We start from the raw sequence: 19,554 nt of genomic DNA on the forward strand, positions 1-19,554 counted from the left end.
GGTAAGTTTGAAGCCATGTTGCTATGCATGGATGTATTTTCAAAAGTTATGCTGGAAGTGAATATAATAGGGAATGAATGAATGACTTCATATTGAATTTATTTATAAAATGGCTTACACTGTTGATTTTTTTAATTCTATAGTACAGAAACTAATTTTCTGTTTCTCCTTTTTAAAAAAAATTAATTGGAGGCTAATTGCTTTATCTTCTTTTTTCTTAATGTCTTTTAATCACTGGTAGTTCTCAGAGAAGAGTAAGGTGATTTTCTGTACTCATTTCACACAAAATTTATAATTCAGTTTCACTCAACAAATATTTGAATGACTTCTGTGCATCCTTTTCTTTGAATCAGAGCCAGAATTCATGTCATTAGAAAACAAAAGATAAGGTATATGAAGAAGGTCAGAATATTCTTTCAAATAATTCTTTATGTCATCCTTTACTGCTGCAAATTTAGCTGATAGTAAATATTTTTCATTTATGCTTCTTGGATTAGCTATTTGACCTACTTGGAATGGATTCTTCTCTGTGTTCCTTGTTTAAAGCATAATGCCATTTTAGTGGATCATTCAATTTCTTCTATTCCTGTAGTGATGGAATCAGTGAAAGTGAAAAGTGAAGGTCTCTCAGTTGTGTCTGATTCCTTGTGATCCTATGGACTGTAGCCCTTCAGGCTCCTCTGTCCATGGAATTCTCCAGGCCAGAATCCTGGAGTGGGTAGCTGTTCCCTTCTCCAGGGGATCTTCCCAACCCAGGGATTGAACCAGAGTCTCCTACATTGCCCGCACATTCTTTACCAGCTGAGCTACCAGGGAATCTGTACAGTATTTTAATTCTTCACAGGAAATTTTATTATAGCCTACCGAGGAATTCAGCTTTCCTATGTTCCCTAACTCTAAGTTTATGTTTGTATTACCTAGTCAGGTCTTGAAAGATTTTTGTGTTTTTTGTAAACAGGAGTTTGCTCCTTTAAACCAGAGTTTCTCAACCTGGCACTATTAATATTTTATGCTGGATAGTGTTGCGGGGGATGGCTGTTCTTTGTAGTATGGGATGTTTAGCAGCATCTCTGACTTTTACCCACTAGATGCCAGTAGAATACTCTCCCAAGTTGTGACAACCGAAGTGTCTTTAGACATTGTCATCTGTCCTCTGGGAAATAAGGGTGGGACAGATTCGCCCCTGGTTAAGAACCTGTGCTTTGTAGCAACATTCCTTTTTCCAAAGTCCATTTGTTTTCAGTCTGTAATCATATGCTACCTGAGTTGTTTCAGAGAGGGTGATGTATTTGATAATCATGGATGGAAGGAAATAGACACTAGTGTTTTCTTTTGTAATGCTCTTTTTAATAATTTTTATGTAACATTAGAAACTCAGGACTGGAAGGCTCAACTTATGTTTTTCAGCAGGGTCTCCACTTTTATTGTTTAACATTCTTACTTATTTTTGGACAATAAGTATTAACCTACCTCTCCTTGCTATCAACAGAACACAACTTTATGATAGTTTTGCTTTGCCTCTGAAGTTTAACATTTTGAGTATACTTTAGAAAACAGATCATCATTCTTTAGGTGTTCTTGATTCATTCATTGTCCAATAATGCACAAATTTTGTAGACTGTAGCAGTCATTAAATAAGAAAAAATATTGTATAAAATTTGGTAATTATATATGAAAGTAGCTGGTGTAGACAGTGGTTTTGCATGTGACCAGAAGAATGTCTGGTCAAGACAACTTGGCTGGTAACTTGGTATGGTTACTGGATCCATTCCACAAATAGAGGTGGTATAAGACATGTTAATGTGGTTCCTCTGTAGAAAGAGAAATTTTGACTTGAATAGATACTTCTTCTGATACCTCTTACCAGTGGTCTAAAGTGGAATAAGGAGGAGTAAGAAATGAATCTTAACTCTTAACTTATCCTCAGAGTTGGTGATGTATAAGTTGAGTTGAAGGTAGTTGTCTCTGTGACCCAAAATCTTCCAGCTGGATATTTCTTAGGACTAAATGGAAAAAGCATAGGGCCTAGAAAGGTTGGTTTAAGTCATTAACTTTAAAAAAAAACTGGGAGGAAGTGTCAAAGTATCAATCATGAGTAGTCTGATTGTCTAACTGCAATCTGATTGTCTGTTCACAAAGATCTTACACTGTAAATATTGGCAAAGGGAGAAAAATAACCATTAAATTGAAAGTTATCTTTTAGCAGAAAGCAATTCCTTTGGCATGCATTTTCTTTATTTGGCCTGCTTAATATGTCTGTAAAAACAAATTCAGTGTAGCAGGGTTGGTGCTTCTAACACTTCTAACTTGACCATATTCCTTTATCTTCACTTTAGCATGAGTGTTTTTAAATAAAGTGCAATCAAAAAAATATTAAGGGTATGTTTTTTTAAATCACTGAGCTTTTAGAAATCCTTCATTTATTTCTCCATTCCTGCCTTATTATCAACCAATGACTACAAAGAAAAAAAATGAACAACTAGACTGAGTCTTACCTTTTTCTAACCTAAGATAAATTTTCACTTGACATTTGGAGGAGTCATAACTGGATTCTAGTTAATTTCCCATATTGGGCTAGTTAGAAGGGAACCAGCCAACCAAATTATGATCTAGCAAATTTAACAAGGAGGTGGGTGAGAAGAAGCTATTTTACAGTAGACTTGCACTTTAAAATAAATTGGATATTGCTGGAAAGTACTCTCAAAGGGCAGATGGATAAATACCTAGCCTGCATGTGGATATTAGAAAATTAAAGTTCATCCTTGCTCGTTCTAAGCCCACTGGAGCAGCAGTTGTGTGTCAGCATAATCAGAGTCAGGATTTCCCTGTTTCCCTAGTTGGTGTCATCTTCCATGTCTGCTACATCAACAGTCATCCCTCTAGGGGATTTATTAAGTAGAATTCTGTTACTCAGAATGGAAACTTTGTGAGTTATCTTTCCTACATCTAGGTTTTAAAAATTAATTTAGATGTTGGCTAGATTAAGTTGTGGCTAATGTTACAAGGGTGAGACTTATTCACTTTTTTGATCAGCAGGGTACCTGCCTCTGAGGTGCTATTGCCTAGAGGGATCAATCTCATCAAAAGACCAGTTAGTTGGTAGCCATAGAGAATATACACATATGCAGCTCCTTCTCCCAGGGTGTCAGTCATGGTCACAAGCATCATTCCAGAGTCTTTGGCTTCTAGAACCAAAGACTCCATTCTTCTCCATTCTGAAGAACATTTTAACATGTATTAATACTTTGGTATTAATAATCTTTTATATGCAGGAATTTTATAGCATGACTTTATGACTAAACTTATTGTTAAATTATTTAGAAATTTTGAGTTTCCGAATGTTATTTTGTGAGACTTGTTTTAAAATAGTAATAAATTGTGTTATTTAAAAAACATACACACAAACAGATTCATAGATCTAGAGAACAAATAGGTGGTTGCCCGAAGGGAGGGAGGGAGGGAGATGAGTAAAAGAGGAGAAGGAGATTAAGAGGTACAAACTTAAAGTTTCAAACTGAGTCACTGGGCTGAAATGTACACTGTAGGGAATATGATCAATATTTATGTAATATCTTTGTATTGTGACAGATTGTAATTAGACTTTTTGTGGTGATCATTTTGTAATGCATAGAAATAGCAAATAACTACATGTGTCCCAGGAACTAACATATGGGTTCAATTATGCTTCAAAAATAAACAAACTCTTAGAAAAAGAGATCAGATTTGTGGTTACCAGAGCTGGGTGATGTGACAAGGGGGACTGGTAGAAGGTCAAAAGGTACAAACTTCCAGTTATAAGATAATTACTAGGTATGTAATGTATAATATGACTAATAAATTAACACTGTTGTGTATTATATATGAATATTATTGAGAGAGAAATCCTAAGAATTCTTGTAACCAAGCAGGATCATATGGGGCCTTCCTGGGAGCAAATCTCTCCTCCATATCCTCTGCTTTAGCTCCTCTCTGAAATACTAAGATAATAGAATCTGATGCACATTTCCTGAGTTGTTTTACAGATGTGAAAAATCCCTACCAAATGGAAGATGTTAACTACTTGATGACCATGAGCACATAGGCCTAGGCCTAAGGATTGATAGTGTTAACCCCTGTGACACCACCTTGTTACCTCACCATCACCCAACTAGAACTGTGCATGAGCTGATCATACAACCGAGAATGCCCCTCCCTCACCTTGCTCTTAAAAATGGTTTCCTGAAACCCTGTGGGGACTTTGGAGGTTTTGAGCTCCACCCACCTGTTCTTCTTATATGGGTGCCTTTATAATAAAACTGCACTTTCCTTCACCACAACTGGTATCAGTAGATTGACATTAGCACATGGATGAGTGGACCTGGGTTTGGTTCAGTAACATTCTCATCACAAGGAAAAAATATTTTGCTTTGTATTGCTCTGAGATGATGGATGCTCACTAGATTTATTGTGGTAATAATTTCATGATATATGGAAGTCAAATCATTATGCTGTACATTAAACTTATACAGTATTATATGTCAATTCTATCTCAATAAAACTGGAAGAAAAAATATTTTTAAAAATTATGTGCAATCATAAATAAATGTACTATAGCCTGCACAGCTGGTAAAGAGTCTGCCTGCAAAGCAGGAGACCCTGGCTCAATTCCTGGGTTGGGAAGATCCCCTGGACAAGGGAAAGGCTACCCACTCCAGTATTCTTGGACTTTCCTGATGGCTCTGTTGGTAAAGAATCTGCCTGCAATGCGGGAGACTTGGGTTTGATCCCTGGATTGGGAAGATTCCCTGGAGGAGGGCATGGCAACCCACTCCAGTATTCTTACCTGAAGAATCCCCATGGACAGAGCAGCCTGGTGGGCTACAGTCCACGGGGTCGCAAAGAGCCAACATGACTGAGCAACTAAGCACAGCACATGATTGTATTGGGGTAATGCTAGTTCTGTGATAGATGATAGATAGATAAATATTATATAATGGCTACTGCTTATTGAGTAATGTCAGGCACTTTACCAAGAGCTCTTTATGTGTTATTTAACCTAAGGGGTAGGGATTTTACAGATGAAGAATAAGTTTAGAAAGATTTTCATTTGCCCAATACCATACAGCTAAAGGTGGGAGATAGAATTTTAACAGAGATCTCTGACATCCCAGTGGAAAACTGACTGCTACATTCTACCATTTCACATTAACTCCCACACATCATTCAAAATAGTTTCTTTTAATCCTGCCCACTTATAAGCAAATGTCAAGATCCTAATGCCTATCAGTGGATGTATTTCTGGGAACTTAGGAACTTATACACTATTTCTCAACAAGTATTTCTGGTTAAGATAGGTCAGTTTCTAAATATCATCTATAACTGATGTATTACTTTTTATTCAATATTTTTATACTGCAACAGTTGGCTACAGGAGCAGGAGTGGCCCCCAAACCAATGAGCAAGATGCTGCCATCTTGTGGCCTTGTTTGTAAGGCCAAACATGTAGTCCAAGAGTGAGGATTACCCAAGATAAAATTCTAAACACACCAGCCACTTTGCCATCCTTCTTTTGTCTTTCTACCTGTAACATCAATTTGTTTCTCCAAATATAATATTAAGAATGAATAAACACAACAACAAAAGAAAATAATACAAACTAAAGACAAAATAATAAAGTTATCCTCTCCTACTATTTACCACTAGCCTATTACCTTGATCAAGTTATTCAACTTTTCTGGGTTTGAGATTTTCTAAACTGTAAAATGCGGACAAAAACACTTACAGTATCGTTTTTAAAAAACTAAAATATAAATGTAAAGATCCTGGCAAATTGTGGCCATGTGAAAAATATTAGTTCATTACTCCCTCCCCCTCTTTCCTAACCCCTTCTCCTTTTCCTTGATTTCTAAGCTCTTCCCACTTAAGATATCTCAGTCTTCTGTTTTCTGTTCACTTTCGTAAGTATTTTCTCCATTGTTCTTTCTGTTTCTGACTCTACCCTTTAGCCACCCCCCATACACACACACACACACACACAGAACAGTGTCCATTAGTTAACCCTTACCGAGGTAAGGTCAGGCTTGCTAAACCTCTCTATATTATCCAGCTAGCCATCCCAAAACATCCCCCAACTGGGTTTAGCTGAGCAATTTTCCCATTACTAAAAGCACTTCATGATCCTGAGCCTGGAACTCTCAGATACTGCTTATCCCTTGACTCTGACCCCCTCACTCCAGCCCTGGGAAGCCTGACACACACACCTCAGCTCCCTCCTGATCTCACTGCCCACCACGCTCCCACTCCCTCAGATCACCCTGCTCTGCTCACTGGCCTCCTTCCATTGGCTGCTCCACTTGGCTGAAAGGCTGTCCTGGATATTCACACGGCTTAATCCCTCACTTCTATAAACTCCTGCTCAAACATCACCTTATCAGAGACAACTTCCTTGACGTTCTATATAACTATATAAAGAAGCGCAAGGACACAAAACCCCAGGCACTTTCCATCCCCTTCACTCTACTTTGCTTTATAGCACCTCTTACCACCTGTCTGTTACCACACTAGGGCAAAGGTGAATGAGTTGGTAGCTCCTTCTACGTGAGGCCAAGGTTCATTGAGTGGAAGGCCAAGATTCCCTTAGTGGGGTATTGGGTCCTCAGCAGTGGATGATTCCTGGAAACATGAATTATTACATACGCTAGCTGGTGATAACACATGTAAGATAAAGCTGTAGAAACTCAGTTTTCATTCTTGCTGCTGCCACTCCTAAGTATGTAATCCATCTTCCCTTCCTTCTTAGAATGTCCGCTTCTGGTTTCATTTGATTTTGGTGTTTATCATTTAGAGTAGGAATTCTAAACCCAGAGTTCATAAAAGGGATTTCAAAGGCTTCATGAACAACTTGAAATTACTGGCAAATTTGGGGTATATTTTTGTTTTCTGGGGCAAACGTTCAGGACATTGATAAGATTCAAAGAGCCTATCACTCCCTCAAAAAAAAAAAAAAAAAGATTAAAAACCATAGTCTTAGGAATGACAGCATAATATAGTCCTCTAACCTCTAACCTAATATGCATAATATTTATCATTCTTTAATAGTATCCTCTCTTTCTCAATAGCTAAACACCAACAGGAAAAGGATAGTATTTATTCACTGCTAGCAGACTGGCTGGCACCTACTGATTCTTAATAAGTACTTATTGAATGAATGAAGACTCCATGGTGATAAGAGCCTATTAATTAGACATTCTATCCATAATCTTCATTGAGCCAGATCTGCTCTGGGGTGGGCGGGGGGGTGCCCAGTTAGATCCAGTCAGATTCTGCTCACCACCTAGAGATAAGAGAAGAATTACTCCTACTGAAAAACATAAATATCATTTTTAACAGAGAAAAAGCCACCACAATACACACTGTAAGAGAAGTTGATTAAAGATGAAATAGCTAGTTGAGCATCAGAAAGGAAACAGTGAATGGGAAGTTATACAGAGTGAAATTCAGAAAGAGGTATTTCCCATAACCAGAATTCAAAGAGTTTATAATCCTGACAAAAATCAAGTTAGTCCAGTTAAATCCAATACTAGAAATTCAAGCACATGTTCAAACCAGTAGTCCCATCATTAAAGACAAAAGGAAGTAGAAAAACCAGTTGGTTGAGGTTTGTATTTCTTATAGATTAGGTATAGTGAAAAGGATTTCTGGTATCTGTATATTAACTTAGTTTTTAAGCTTTATTTTAAAAAAATACACTTTTTGACTCAAGTTATTAAATTGCATTTACTGTGTGTATATGTGTGTGTGTATTTTATAGGTTTTTATATTTTGCATTTAACGGATTTTAAAGAGATTTATAGATAGCAATAAGTACACTGTTTTTCAGGCAACAGCATCCTTCAATAAAGGGCTGAAACAGTAGCTCCAAAACAGTGCTTCTTTGGTTCTGCTTCCATTCATTCCACAGAAAAGCCAAAAACTGCCTTATTTTTTCCCAAATAGTTTTGTGAAGCTTCAAGCACACCTGCAGAGCACCTGTCTTCATAATTTTTTTCCAACTTGCTGTAGCTCTTGCTCTCTGCAGAAATAGAAACCCCATTCTTTCAATTAAGGCTTAAAGGGCAAACAGGCTTCTGGCACCTACCCAAAGTGTTCTGCAGTTGCTGGTGCCCACATGTGCCTGCATCTAGGCTAGTAAAGTCCGCTTGAGGCCTTTCCTTTCTAAACAGTCATTAAGGACTTCACAGTTCAGTTCAGTTCAGTTGCTCAGTCATGTCCGACTCTTTGCAATCCCATGGACTGCAGAACGCCAGGCCTCCCTGTCATCACCAACTCCTGGAGTTTACTCAAACTCATGTCCATTGAGTCAGTGATGCCATCCAACCATCTCATCCTCTGTCGTCCCCTTCTCCTCTTGCCTTCAATCTTTCCCAGCATCAGGGTCTTTTCAAATGAGTCAGCTCTTCCCATCAGTTGGCCAAAGTACTGGAGTTTCACCTTCAACATCAGTCCTTCCAATGAACACTCAGGACTGATCTCCCTTAGAACGGACTGGTTGGATCTCCTTGCAGTCCAAGGAGCTCTCAAAGAGTCTTCTCCAACACCACAGTTCAAAAGCATCAATTCTTCTGCACTCAGCTTTCTTTATAGTCCAACTCTCACATCCATACATGACTACTAGAAAAACCATAGCCTTGACTAGACAGACCTTTGTGGACAAAGTAATATCTCTGCTTTTTAATATGCTGTCTATGTTGGTCATAACTTTCCTTCCAAGGAGTAAGCATCTTTCAATTTTATGGTTGCAGCCACCATCTGCAGTGACTTAATAAAGTCAGCCACTCTTTCCACTGTTTCTCCATCTATTTGCCATGAAGTGATGGGACCTGATGCCATGATCTTAGTTTTCTGAATGTTGAGCTTTAAGCCAACTTTTTCTGAGGTGACTGGTATTTCTCCCAGCAATCTTGCTTCCAGCTTGTGCTTCATCCAGCTCAGTGTTTCTCATGATGTACTCTGCATATAAGTTAAATAAGCAAGGTGACAATATACAGCCTTGACATACTCCTTTTCCTATTTGGAACCAGTCTGTTGTTCCATGTCCAGTTCTAACTGTTGCTTCCTGACCTGCATACAGGTTTCTCAAGAGGCAGGTCAGGTGGTCTGGTATTCCCATCTCTTGAGTAATTTTCCAGTCTGTGGAGATCCACACAGTCAAAGGCTTTGGCATAGTCAATAAAGCAGAAGTAGATGTTTTTCTGGAACTCTCTTGCTGTTTCGATGATCCAGCAGATGTTGGCAATTTGATCTCTGGTTCCTCTGCCTTTTCTAAAACCAACTTTAACATCTGGAAGTTCATGGTTCATGTATTGCTGAAACCTGGCTTGGAGAATTTGGAGCATTACTTTACTAGTGTGTGAGGTGAGTGCAATTGTGCAGTAGTTTGAACATTCTTTGGCATTGCCTTTCTTTGGGATTGGAATGAAAACAGACCTTTTCCAATCCTGTGGCCAGTGCTGACTTTTCCAAATTTGCTGACATATTGAGCACAGCACTTTCACAGCATCATCTTTTAGGATTTGAAATAGCTCAACTGGAATTCCATCACCTCCACTAGCTTTGTTCATAGTGATGCTTCCTAAGGCCCACTTGACTTCACATTCCAGGATGTCTGGCTCTAGGTGAATGATCACACCATCGTGATTATCTGGGTCATGAAGATCTTTTTTGTATAGCTCTTCTGTGTATTCTTGCTACCTCTTCTTAATATCTTCTGCTTCTGTTAGGTCCCTACCATTTCTGTCCTTTATTGAGCCCATCTTTGCATAAAGTATTCCCTTGGTATCTCTAATTTTCTTGAAGAGATCTCTAGTCTTTCCCATTCTATTGTTTTCCTCTATTTCTTTGCACCTTCTCTTATCATTGCCAAAATCACCAGTGCCAGCTCCAAACTCTATTGAAACTTCCTAATGTTCCAATTCCACTAAAAATAATTAAGAGCAACCTCTATTTTGTGGTGATATTTAATTATTTTTAATAAATAAAAATCTATCCTTTACATACAAATATATTAATAGTACAGAGAGTTCCTATATACCCCATACTCAGTTCTCCCTATTATTAACATCTTACAGTAATATGGAACATTTGTCATCATTAGCAAACCAATATTAATATGTTATTATTAGCTAAATCCATATTTTATTCATATTTCCTTAATTTTTACCTGTCCTCTAGCTGTCCCAGGATCCCTTCCAAGATACTACTATCGCCTTACATTCCTCTTGGCTATGACAGTTTCTCAGACTCCCTTTATTTTTTATGATCTTGACAGCTTTGTGGAGTACTGGTCAACTATTTTGCAGAATGTCGCTCAACTGGGATTTGTCTTGTTTTTCTCATGATTAGACTGGAGTTAAATGTTTTGGGAAGGAAGACCAAAGAAGTGCCATTGTCATTACATCATATCAATACTACCAACATGACATTATTGTTCAGATTAACCTTGATCATCTGGTTGAGGTAGTGTTTGTCAGATTTCTCCACTGCAAAGTTATTTTCCCATCCTCCCCACTCCCCTGCCTTCCAGACTAGTCTCTTAGAAAGGAAATCAATAAGCACAACCCACACTTAACAAGTGAGGAGCTATATCTAGTCTCCTTGTATCTAGTATCTACACAAAATTATTTGGAATTCTTTTGACTGGAGATGTTTATATTCTCTCCCACTTATTTATTCAATTATATACATATATATCAGTATGATTTACAGACATTTAATTTTTGAGTTATAATCCATTACTACTTTATTGTATTGCTTAAAAGGCCTAGCTTTGGCCAGCTCCTTCAGTTGGCTATTGTGTCGTTTTGACATAGTTCCATCTTTTTTTTTTTTTTAGGACTTTCTTACTTTCTGGCACTACAAGATGTTCTGGTACTATAGATGCTCTTGTATATTTCCTACTCCAGTTTTTAAATCAGTCATTTCTCCAAGGAGCCCTGGTTGCTTTCATTGGAGCATGGCATTCATTAGAAACCAAGACCTGGATACTAGGTGCATAGCTGTTGGGGTATTCTACCTTCTAGGCCCTCCCAGCTAACAGAGTAAAGAAATACGTGTGTGTATGCTAACCCATATATATATGAAGTGAAGTGAAAGTCGCTCAGCTGTGTCCAACTCTTTATATTAAGTGTTAAGACTCCAGGGACTCTAGAGTCCATGGAATTCTCCAGGCCAGAATACTGGAGTGGGTAGCCTTTCCCTTCTTCAAAGGATCTTCCCAACCCAGGGATCAAATCCTCCCACATTGCAGGAGGATTCTTTACCAGCTGAGCCACAAGGGAAGCCCATATATATATATGGGCTATATACACATAAATATATATATACATATACATACACACATATCTATTTCTGTATGTAACCATATGTATCTATATTAAGTTGCACACAAGTTCATACTAATATCTCCAACTGCAATATACTTATAATTCAGAATTGTTAAATTACACCACTATTGGTACACAGCTTTTTCAACTAGAGTATAATGCTGATGCATGGCATTTTTACTTTTGCATTTAATTTTAAAAACTTCATTTACTTCCAAAGTTATTAATACTTCGGTTTCTCTCACTCACTCCCTTCAGTGAGATTGTTTCATAGATTTATAATATAGTTAGGTTATTTCATCCCATTCTTTATCCCATCTTGGGATCCTCCAATCTCCTAAATCACTTAAAAATTTTGCATATATTAAAGTTCTATGGGGGACTTCCCTGGCAGTCCAGTGGTTAGGGTCCATGCTTCCAGTGCAGGGGCTCAGGTTTAATCTTAGCAGGGAACTAAGACCCACATGCTGCGCAGTATGGACCAAAAAATAAGTAAGACAAATTTTAAAAGGTTCTATAGGTTATATGCATAGTATCATATATCCACCATTATAGTATTACACAAAGTGGTTTCATCATTGTAAAATATCCTCTGTGCTTGTTCAACCCTCCTCCCCACTGAATGCCTACTGATCTCTACTAATCTATTTTCTGTCTCAATAGTTTTGCCTTTTCTAAAATGTCCTTCAAGGACCTCCCTGGTGGTCCAGTGATTAAGAAACTGCCTAGCAGTTCAGGGGACTTGGGTTCAATCTCTGGCCAGGGAACTAAACTCCCACATGACACAGACAACGAAGCCCAAACGCCACAACTAGTAAACCCATGTGCCACAACTAGAGAATACATGCACTGCAACAATATCCCACATGACACAATGAAGATCCCATGTGCTGCACCTAAGATCCAACACAGCCAAATAAATAAATAAATAAATATATTTTTTTAAATGATAAAATGTCCTATAAGTAGAATCATACATTTTGTAGCCTTTCAGATCTGATTCTTCCGTTGAGCAGTATACATTCAAGATTCATCCATGTCTTTTCTTAGCTTGACAGCTCAGCTCTTAAAAAATTTTTTTGTTTTAATTGTAGTAGAATACACATAAAATTTACCATCTTGGGATTTCCCTGGTGGTCCAGTGATTAAGAATCTGCCTTCCAATGCCAGGTAAGCAGGTTCAATCCTTGGTCAGGGAACTAAGATCCCACATTCCATGAAGCAACTAACCCTGTGCACCACACTACTGAGCCTCACACCATGACTAGAGAGCCCAAGGGCCACAACTACTGAAGCCCACACACTCTAGAGCCCATGATCCACAAGAAGCCTGTGTGCCATAACAAAGACCCATCACAGCCACAAAAAATCAGAAAAAAAAAAAGAATTTACTACTTTAACCATTTTTAAGTGCATAGTTTAGTGGTTTTGAGTACATTCATATTGTTGTACAACCCACCATCCATCTCCAGAATCCTCATTATCCTGCAAAACTAAAACTCTAAGACCATTAAACAATAACTCCCCATTCCTTCTTCCCTCAGTTCCTGGCAACCACCCTTCTGTTTTCTGTCTCTATAAACTTAACTACTCGAGGTCCCTCATATAAGCAGAATCTTACAGTATTTGTCTTTTTGTGACTAGTGTATTTCACTTAACATAATGTTCTCAAGGTTCATCCAACTTGTAGCATACATCAGAATTCTCTTTCTTTTTAAGGCTCAATAATATTCCAGTGTACGTTTATACCACATTTTGCTTATCCATTCATCTGTAAATGGACATTTAGGTTGCTTCTACCTTTTGGCTACTGTGAATAGCTCAGACCTTTTTCTCACTGAACAGTATTCCACTGAATGGGTGTTTCTATTTAGTTGGAACTTTTTTTCAATTGTAGCCTTTTTACCTTATGACAGAGGCATGAATCCATGGAAGTTGAGCTGGAGGCTAATCTAAATGACAGAGATCATGATCCTTTCACCATTTCTTCTCCTTTCTGACAGTGGGTCACACCCTTGAACCAGGCTTGGCGACTCAGCTCTCTCTTAGGATGGCTTCTTTCCTAAGATACTCCAGGAGCCACATACAGAGTCCTAAAGTCCTGCTCCATCCATCCTCCAGCAATGCTTGAATCCTAAGGAGATACAGTGTAGGCACCAGCTGGGACCCCTGCTAAATAGAGAAAATGGAAGCACAAAGCAGGAGTCATTCCTCAGTAGCTATTATAGACCAAACTGTGTCCCCTCCAGCCCAAAATTCATATGTTGAAGCCCTAACTCCCAGTCTGACTATATTTGGAGACAGGGCCTTTAGAGAGGTAATTAAGGTTAAATGAAGTGATAAGGCTGGACCCCTAATCTGACAGAGCTGCTGTCCTTTTAAGAAGAGCAGAAAACACCAAAAATCTCTCTTTCTCAGTGAGACTACAGAGGAAAGCCATGGGGGATAGAGTAAGAGGGTCACCATTTACAAGCCAGGAAAAGAGATCTCATCAGAAACTAACCCTGGCACCATGAACTTGGACTTTCAGTCTTCAGAATTGTAAGAAAATAGACATCTGTTGTTAGAGCCACACAGTCTGTAGTATTTTGTAATGTCAGTCTCAGCAGATGAATACAGTAGCAAGGGACTTCCCTGGTGGCCCAGTGGTTAAGAATCAGAGGACACAGTTTTGATCCCTGGTCAGGGAACTAGGATCCCACAAGGAGCACAGTGTAGAAAGAAAGAAAGAAACAGGAAGATAGACTACTTTTGATAACATATCACTGAGGTAGAAGCAAAAAGATCTCACAAACAATTAATTATATGTAATAGAACACTAGATATTTTCCATTTTAAGATTCAATTATTGCTATGTGCTGTGCTTAGTCGTTCAGTCATGTCCAACTCTTTGCAACCTCATGGACTGTAGCCCACTAGGCTCCTCTGTCCATAGAGACTCTCCACACAAGAATACTGGAGTCAGTTGCCATGCCCTTCTCCAGAAGATCTTCCCAACCCAGGGACTGAACCCAGGTCTCCTCATTGCGGGCGGATTCTTTACTGTCTGAGCCACCAAGGAAGCCCAAGAATACTGGAGTGGCAGCCTATCCTTCTCCAGGGGATCTTCCCTACCCAGGAATCAAACCGGGGTTAACTGAAATGCAGGTGGATACTTTACCAGCTGAGCTACCAGGGAAGCCCAATTATTGCTATGGACTTCTCTAAAGTTATGTTTTGGATTTCTGGACCTGAAAGCTCAGTTTCTCTATACACTGGTACCTAAGCAAATCTCAGAGACAGTTTTGGATGAAGTAGAAAAGGACATCTTTATGACAGTAAATCCCCTACATAAAAACAAGTTCTAGTCTAAGAGCACATTTTTAAGTCAAATTTGTTCCTAAGTCCAACAAAATTAGCCTAGGTACCCAACTAACACAGTTGGCTATATAGTACTGTATTGTAATAGGTTTATAATACTTTTCACACAAATAATACATAAAAAACAAACCAACACAAGAAATAAACATTTTTAATCTTACAGTATCTTTAAAAGTACAGTACAGCTGCATACAGCAGTGGCATTGAGTGAACAGGAAAGAAGAGTTACTGACTGGAGGAGGAGAGGAGGTGGGACATGGTAGAGCTGAAGGACTTTCAGCAATAGATGTAGGATAAACTGTAATTTCACTCATGTCTGACATTGATGGCACAGGTTCTGGTTCCTTACTGGATTCAATTCTATCTTCCCTCTTGCTTCCAGATGTTCTGAGCTTGAAATAAAGTTACTGTACTACTGTACTTTACACAATATTATAAAGTACACAAAAGCACAACAAGTTGTAGAGGACACATGCATGACAGACATGTGAATTAACCTACATTACTGGACATGCAAATGCATGTTCATATCTTCGAAACTTGCAACTTCAAGGTTTGTAATGTAGGGGGACTTACTGTACTTTGCTAGGCAAAGGGGGACATAGGAGGCTTCTCCCTTGCAAAACATGTCACACCCTAGGAGGATTTGATCAGGAGTTTTATAACAATGCTTCCTGGTGGCTCAGATGGTAAAGAATCTGTCTACAATGCAGGAGACCTGGGTTCAATCCCTAGATTGGGAAGATCCCCTGGAGAAGGAAATGGCAACCCATTCCAATATTCTTGCCTGGAAAATTCCACGGATAGAGGAGCCTGGCAGACTTTGAGTTTCTCAACAAATTTATCTTCCCTTTAATCTTGCCTCAGGTGGTTTCTCAACTGCTCCTCCCTTGATTAGCAACTATTGCAATCCGCCCTTGGGACTCAAGGAAGGTCATGGAAGCTGGAGTCTGGCCTACAAGAAATGAGGGACAGAAACAGGCCTCCATATCCAAGACCTCCACAGGGCCTCTCATGGTTTCATTTCCTCTACACACAGGAAGCAATGTATAAAATCTTGTTCAGTCGCTCAGTCACGTCCAACTCTTTGAGACTCCTTAATGTATAATAAGACAAAATTGTTTCATATTTGATTTAAATAACTCATGGCAAAGATTACAGAGACTGTCACATTATAAATTTAGGACTTCATTTCTAAGAATCACCACTCAAAATAACTAATTTGTGATGGTTACACAATTTTGTGAATAGAATGTTGTCTTAGTCACTCGGTCATGTTTGACTCTTTGCAACCTCCTACTGTCCAGGCTCCTCTGTCCATGGGATTCTCCAGGCAAGAATAGGGGAATGGGTAGCCATTCCCTTCTCCAAGTTATCTTCCCAGCCCAGGGATCAAACTCGGGTCTTTGGCATGGCAGGCAGATTCTTTACTGTCATAGCCACCAGGGAAGCCTCATGAATAGAATAAAACCACTAAACTGTACACTTCAAAAGGGTGAGTTTTATGTTATGTGACTTATATCTCAATTAAAAAATTTGTAATAACTCTTTACAAGCACTTTATCTGTACTGTCTCATTCAGCCTTCACAACAAAACCCTTAGTTATCTACCATACTACTATGATGAGGAAACTGAAGCTCAGAGAAGTTTAGTGATTTGGCAATTTCCACAAGATCTCATAGTAAGTACAGAAAAGATGCAGACCTTCATTTTCAAATATTAAATCCAGTGCTTTCACCACACCTAGTATTATGTACTTTCTGCCTCTCATTATTACTGTAATGCATAGACAAAGTGGTTAAAATGTGGCCAACATTGCTGAGGAAGCCAGACTCTCCTAATTTTCAAATCTATGGTAGAGTCATTCTTTCTCATGAAGACACTAGTCTTGGAACTGGGATTTTGAGATCTGAGTCTGCAAGATGCAGCTCTGTCACCCATACTGAAATAGAAGGAAAGTGGGCAGGGGCACAATCTGTAGAAGAATGACAGAGAGTGATTGCACAGAGGTAAAGAATCTGCCAGCAATGGAGAAGCAGCAGGAGACATGGGTTCAAACACTGGATTGGAAAGATACCCTACAAAAGATTCCCAGAAGGAAATGGCAACCCACTCCGGTATTCTTGCCTGAGAAACCTCATGGACACAGGAGCCTGGTGGGCTACACTCCATGAGGTCACAAAGAGTCAGTCGTGACTGAGGGACTAAACAACAAGTTCAAGATGGCTAACAAGTCAACTTCCACTAGACCTCGAGCCTCAGTATACATTCTTCATGACACATCAGCAAGCTAAACGACACACCCACCAGTGCCATGACAGGTCTGAGGCCAACCATCAACAGCCAAGACGTGGGCAATTACCCAGTTCCTGGAAATCCCTGCCCTTTCCCCTGAAATAGCTGGAATAATCCTCCCACTCATCAGCCTATGAAATTACCCAACCTAGAAAAACTAACCAGACAATATTTCAAGGCCACTCTTGCCTTTTGAGATGGCCCACACTCTGTCTGTGGAGTGTTTCTCTGTAATCAAATCTACTTCTAACCTATCACTTTGTCTCTCACTGAATTTTTTCTGCAATGAGACTTCAATAACCTGAGCTTCATTAAGTCCTGAAACAAGGTGTCCGGTCTTAGTTGGAAGACCTTGGGTTTTGGCTGTGTTCAAGTCCTGGTCATGTAGGTAGTGTCCCAAACTGGGTTTTGGCTAGGTTGGAGTCCCAGCACATGGGTTCAAGTCCCAACCTGAGATGAATGGTTTCAATATCAACAAACATTTATGCTGAAGGAAATGGGGTGGATTAATTTGTGACCTCTTGTTTCTGAAAACAGAGACTCATATGATGTGAAACCCTCAATCACAAGTAATTGATTGGGTTTATTTTGGTCTTGTTCTTTAATTGAAACAATGACCAAAGTCCTTTAAATAACAATGTATATTATAATGTTACTACAATTTCTAATAAAGTCCAAAAGACTAGTTTTCTACATGGTTTTTGCTAGCAAAAGTGAATTATCAGCAGAGCAGTAAACAAAATTGGCAACTACAAATTGGCATTTGCCATCTATCTCTATAAGGATTAAATCATGTGCTAATACAGCTGCTCATTTTCAACACTTCCTGAAAGGAGTTCAGGGCTGAGAGAAAAAATGAGGCACCCTTTGCTTAGGGAAAAACTGGCAGAAAGGGTCTTCAGATAGTTAGATATTTTCAGGAACAGATATTATGAGCCCAATTCTTATATCTCCTCATATCTACAAAAGCACTAAAATCCTTCATGGTGATGACTGCTCCTCTTGACCAGCAGAAACCTTAGACAAAAAATATGTGCTTGATTGCATGTATTCCCCTCTTCACCAAAATCACATATATGCTGACGCTCCCCTGCCTCTTTGGAGCAGCTTCTCAGAGCTGTCTGAGGTGCTGTCTTCTGAGCATAGCCTTCACTTTGCCCCAAATAAAACTTAATTCACAATTCTCACATTGTGCATATTTTTAAAATCATCAAAATATATCCACAGTAAAGTCAAGTGACTTCTAGTAAAGGGGAGAGATGAGAGGTTTATACTCACAGACGTGATTTGAAAGCAACTTCTTTCAACAGCAGTGACCAAACATTAAGTTTAAATTTACTTTAAATTGTTTCCCGGTCAGACACAAACACAGGAAAGAGGAAAGGACCTCATTTGTCTACAGAGTTTGTGTGTTTTCTGAAATGATTTGTTTTTCTAATTCAGGGAATGTCTATCGGCACCACAGAAAATTTGACAGTTACAAAGAGAACTTTCATTAGTTGTAAATGGACAAATTGAGATAGGGAAACAAAGCTGAGGAGAACCACCAAGAATACCTTCCAAGTGCTCTATCACTTGAAGTTCGGGCTAATTAGTCCCCTCATTTTTATTTCTCTCTCCCTTCTCTCCAGCCTTAAGAAATGGGGACCTGTGGTCAACAGAGCCTGGGGGAGGCAGGACAGAAGCTGGAGAGTGCAGAGGTATCTGCACCCCTCTCCCCCAGCTAAACCATGTACCTATGTGTGCTAAGTGACTGTAGCCCGCCAGACTCCTCTATTCCAGGCAAGAACACTGAAGTGGGTTGCCATTTCCTCCTCCAGGGGATCTTCTTCTTCTCTTTTTTTTTTAATTTGTTTTAATTGGAGGCTAATTACAATATTGTGGTGGTTTTTGCCATACATTCACACGAATCACCCATGGGTGTACATGTGTTCCTCCAGGGGATCTTCTTGATCCAGGGATGGAACCCGGGTCTCCTGCGTTGTAGGTGGATTCTTCACCACTAGCGCCACCAGGAAAGCCCATTTTGCAGAATACCAGGTAGCTCTAGTGGTAAAGAACCCACTTGCCAATTCAGGAGACTCAAGAGACACGGGTTCAACCCCTTGGTTGGGAAGCTCCCCTGGCGACAGAAATGGCAACCCACTTAAGTATTCTTGCCTGGAGAATTCCATGGACAGAGGAGCCTGGCGAGCTACAGCCCATGGGGTCGCCAAGAATCAGACACGACTGAGTGACTTAGCACACACGCAGGCACGGTAGATGCCAGGCCTGAGGAATCGCAGACATTCCCTCCCAGCTGCACCCATAACGCGGCTATCCCAAATGGGCGAGCTGTTGGGAGTGGAAAGCGGTGGCAAGATCCGCTCTTTCAACTTTAAGCTAGCACTTTTGTCTCCTAAGCTCTGTGCCACGGTACCTCTCGGGTTTTTGTTGTTTTTTTTTTTAAACAAATCCACGAGGTGAGTCGTGTGACCCACAACCTTCTGAGGTAAATGTTACAGGTGGCAGGTGGAAAAAAAAAAAACAAAAAAACCC

The sequence above is a fragment of the Cervus elaphus genome, chromosome 2 (assembly GCF_910594005.1).
Source record: "Cervus elaphus chromosome 2, mCerEla1.1, whole genome shotgun sequence".
NCBI lineage: Eukaryota > Metazoa > Chordata > Mammalia > Artiodactyla > Cervidae > Cervus > Cervus elaphus.